Genomic DNA, 4,929 nt, shown 5'->3' with positions numbered 1-4,929 from the left:
TCCAAATACACCACATCCACTGGTTCTCCCTTGTCCACTCTACTCGTCACATCCACAAAGAAATCCAGAAGATTCATCAAGCATGAGTTCCCTTTCATAATTCCATGCTGACTCGGTCCGATATTGTCAACAGACTGATTCCAGGGATGGCAGGACTGTCATAAGAGGAGAGATTGGATCAACTGGGCCTTTATTCACTGACGTTTAGAATGATGAGAGGGGATCTCATAGAAATATATAACATTCTGACGGGAATGCACAGGTTAGATGCGGGAAGAATGTTCTCGATGTTGAGGAAGTCCAGAACCAGGGGACATAGTCTTAGGATAAGGGGTAGGCCATTTAGCACTGAGATGAGGAGAAACTCCTTCACTCAGAGAGTTGTTGACCTGTGGAATTCCCTTCCGCAGAGAGTTGTTGATGCCAGTTCATTGGATATATTCAAGAGGGAGTTAGATATGGCCCTTACGGATAAGGGGGTGAAGGGGTATGGAGAGAAATCAGGAATTGGGAACTGAAGGAATGATCAGCCATGAACATATTGAGTGGAGGCGCAGGCTCGAAGGGCCTAATGTCCTACTCCTGCAGCTATTTTCTATGTTTCTATGTTTCTAAAACAGAAAATGATGAAAATAATCATTAGGTTAGAGACAGGGACAAAGTGAAACAGGCAAAGACATGGGCAGAGATGATGGGAAAGAGAGAGACAGTCAGACAAAGAGTCTGAGAGAATCTCATTGGAACAGACGTGGGCACCGTGCGAAAGAGACAGATTCAAACAGAGAAACAGGCACAAACAGAGTGAGTCAGAGAGAGGCAGACTCAGACTCAAGCACACAGACGTCTAAAGACAGAAAAGCAGAGACTGAGATATACAGATACATTTCACAATTTCATTTCATGATCAGCTCAGAGAGTCACAGAGTCACAGAAAATTGCTGATTCAACAGATGAAAGTCGGGTATCACTGCTCAGCATGGGAGGAAATCAATGATAAATTAAAGAGATTCGATGAGTGGGGTACGAACTCTCGTGGGAAAATCTCATTGAATTTTAAGGCCAACGCCTTAACCACTCGGCCATCCTGGTCCTTCCAGTGTTTCGATGCTGTCTCTGTGAGAATCTGGGCTTCAACTCCACCACACAGACACACACATGCACATCGGGTTTCAATGAGCATTTACGAAAATTTTTAGCAATATTGACACGGTGGCAACTCTCCTATTCTTTTTCGAGTAATGCTGTGGGAACGTTCACATCCACCCGAGGGTGCAGACGGAGCTTTAATTTAACATTTCTTGCGAAAGTCAACAGCTTCAACATTGCAAAATTCTCCAACTACTGCACTTGAGTGTCTGCCAATATTATCTGCTCAAGTCTCAGGAGTGGGACTTAAACACACAAACTCCTAATTCAGTCGAGAATACCGCCACTGAACCAAAGCCGATACCAAAGTTCACAACCGTATTATTTTCCTCAAGACTTTTTAAAAAGTTCCATGACATACCAAATTCATGGTGATGATTTATACAGACAGTTGCACATACACAGATATATATATATATACAGATAGACAGACACAGACACACACACACATAAGCAAAAATATACTCGCACCAACGGACATGCACAGATGTCTTAGACATATAGATCGATAGACAGGCTGAATCACTGTCGCAACTTTTGCTGATTTTTGCGTTTTTCTTTACGTATGTATCGTGAATATTGCAGTTTAATAAAAATGATAGTTTTGAAAGGTGTGTGACGTTATTCCATCTATCTCAGGATGAGATTTGCAGAGACCTGGTTAAATTGTGAAATGGAATGAAAAATGCTGAGAATCGTAGTCGGCAGGATTCGACGTGCAGGGGGAAAATACGATGGATTTTGTGGTTTATCGCTGTAACCTCTCGGCCACGACTACTGACTCGGTATTTCTTTAAATGTTACTCAGATAAAACTCAGTCATCCACCATCTGCAGCAGATGACACAGAATTCTGAAAAAATCTCCTCTTCCTGTATTTTTACTGTTCTGTATTGCACTGGAACTTTTTAATATGAATCTATACCAAGAAACAGAAGTAAAATCCTGCATTTTGAAAAAGCTTCCTGCCCGTTGGGGAATTGAAACACTGTCTTCTACATAACAGGCCGGGATACTAAGCACTATACCAACGAATGTGGGTTTGGTCAGAGCAGGAATCGAGCTGTGAAGAGAACTGGACTCCATGAGAAGTAGAGAGACACATTGAGAGACAGAGACAAACCGACAAACAGGGAGAGACATACAACGAGATAGAGACAACGAGAGACAGAAAGTGCGAGACTCAGAAGGAGAGGCAGACGCAGTGAGAAAAACACTCAAACACATACATATACAGAGATATGTGTGTGTGCTCTACAAAGAGAGAGAGGGAAAGAGTGAGACAAAGTCAGTGTTAATGACAGTGACAAGGAGAGAGACAGATAGAGAGAGAGCGACAGATAGAGAGAGAGACAAAGATATAAACAGACAATGAAGGAAATACTCAGCAGGTTAGAGACAGGAACTACCAGCGACAGGCAAAGAGAGACAGACAGGCAGAGGCATAGACAGACAGAGATGATGGGAAAGAGAGAGACAGTCAGACAGAGAGATTGAGAGAATCCCATTCGAACAGAACTGGACACCGTGAGAAAGAGACAGACACATTGCGAGACAGAGACAAACAGGGAAACAGGGAGAGACAGACAGCGAGATAGAGACAGAGAGAGGCAGAAAGTTTTAGACTGAGAGGGAGGGTCAGACTGAGTGAGACAAAGACTCAAATACTTACATACACAGATATGTGTTTGCGTGCTCCATCAAGAGAGTGAGGCAAATAGTGATGGAATGACAAGAAAAAGAGGGAGACAGACACATACATCGAAACGAACTCATCAGGTTAGAGACAGGGACCAACACAGACAGGTAAAGACATGATGGGAAAGAGGGAGTTGGTCCCTTTGGAACAGAACCGGATACAGTGAGGCAGACTGAAAGAGACAAAGATGCAAACACATGCACAGCTCTCGAAAGCGAGAGAAAGAGGCACAGATACATTGCATTATCTGCTCAGAGTGTCACCGAAACATGCAAATGCAAGAGATGAAAATCGGGTATCACTAAGCAACATGGGAAATAATCTCTGTTTAATTAAGCAAATACCACGAGTGGGGTTCGAACCCTCGCGGGTAGAAACCCATTGGATCTTAAGCCCGACGCCTTAACCACTCGGCCATCCTGGTCGGGTCAGCGATTGGATTCTGTCTCTGTGAGAATCTGGGCTTCAACTCCACCCCCATAGACACACACAAACACAGAGGTTTTCAGGGAGCATTTTCGAACATTTTTCGTCATATTGACACGGGCGCAACTCTCCTATTCTTATTCCAGTAAGGCTCTGGGACCTTTCACATCCACCCGAGGGTGCAGATGAAGCTTCAATTTAACTTTTCATCCGATGGTCAACAGCTTCAACAATGCAAAATTCCCTAAGTATCGCATTTGAGTGTCTGCCAAGATGATGCGTTCAAGTCTCAGGAGAGGGACTTACACACACGACCTTCTGAATGGAGCCACTGAAACAAAGCCGATACCAAAGATCACAACCGTATTATTTTCCCCAAGTTTTTTTTAAAGTTCCAAGACATACCAAATTCTTGGTGATGATTTCCATAGACAGTTGCACATACACAGAGACGTACATGCAGATAGACATACACAGACACACACACACATACAATAACCAAAAATATACACGCATCAACATAGAAACATAGAAATTAGTTGCAGGAGTAGGCCGTTCGGCCCTTCGAGCCTGCACCACTATTTAATAAGAGCATGGCTGATCATTCAACCTCAGTACCCATATCCTGCTTTCTCTCCATACCCCTTGATCCCTTGAGCCGCAAGGGCCATATCTAACTCCCTCTTGAATATATCTAACGAACTGACCTCAACAACTTTCTGCGGTAGAGAATTTCACAGGTTAATCACTCTCTGAGTGAAGACGTTTCTCCTCAACTCGGTCCTAAATGGCTTACCCTTATTCTTAGACTGTGACCCCTGGTTCTCGAACTCCCCAGCAACAGAAACATTCTTCCTGCCTCTCACTTGTCCAATCTCGTCAGAATGTTATATGTTTCTATGAGATCCCCTCTCATTCTTCTAAACTCCAGTGGATACCAGCAGAGTTGATCCAGTCTCTCCTCATATGTCAGTCTTGCCATCCCTGGAATCAAGCTGGTGAACATTCGCTGTGCTCCCTCAATAGCAAGGACATCCTTCCTCAGATTTGGAGATCAAAACTAACAAATTATTTAACGTGTGGCTTCACCAAGGCCCTGTACAACTGCAGGAAGACCTCCCTGCTCCAATATTCAAAGCCCCTAGCTATGAAGGCGAACATGCCATTTGCCTTCTTCACCGCCTGCTGCACTGGCATACCCACTTTCAATGACAGATGTACCATGACACTTAGATCAAGATATACACAGAGTGCCTTACACAAATAGACGGATAGACAGTCAGGGTGAATGTCGCTACTTTGGCTGGCTTTTGCGTTTTTCCGTCGAGAATGCTGCCACTGAACCAGAGCCGATACAAAAGTTCACAACCGTATTATTTTCCCCAATTCTTTTGAAAAAGTTCCACGACACACCAAATTCATGGTGATGATTTCCACAGACAGTTGCACATACACAGAGACATATATACAGATAGACAGTCACAGAGACACATACACACACATAACCACAAATATACATGCACCAACGGACAAACACAGATGCCTTAGACATATCGAAGGAGAGACAGGCTGAGTTACTACTTTGGCTGATTTTTAAATTTTTCTATCCGTATGTATCGTGAATATTGCAGACTGATAAAAATGTGAAAAAAATGTCAG

At 43.4% G+C, this 4,929-nt stretch overlaps 1 non-coding gene across 1 annotated transcript; it reads right to left on the bottom strand.

Annotated features, from left to right (window-relative positions):
• Positions 1-3,185: 3,185 nt before the first annotated feature.
• trnal-uaa (transfer RNA leucine (anticodon UAA)) lies at positions 3,186-3,268 on the bottom strand. The gene has a single exon. It is a non-coding gene; the product is annotated as a tRNA-Leu (tRNA).
• Between the last annotated feature and the right edge of the window lie 1,661 nt (positions 3,269-4,929).

The sequence above is a fragment of the Pristiophorus japonicus genome, chromosome 23 (genome assembly GCF_044704955.1).
Source record: "Pristiophorus japonicus isolate sPriJap1 chromosome 23, sPriJap1.hap1, whole genome shotgun sequence".
NCBI classification, from domain to species: Eukaryota; Metazoa; Chordata; class Chondrichthyes; family Pristiophoridae; genus Pristiophorus; species Pristiophorus japonicus.
The sequence above is the reverse complement of the archived record's forward strand: the minus strand, read 5'-3'. Positions and strand labels throughout refer to the sequence as shown.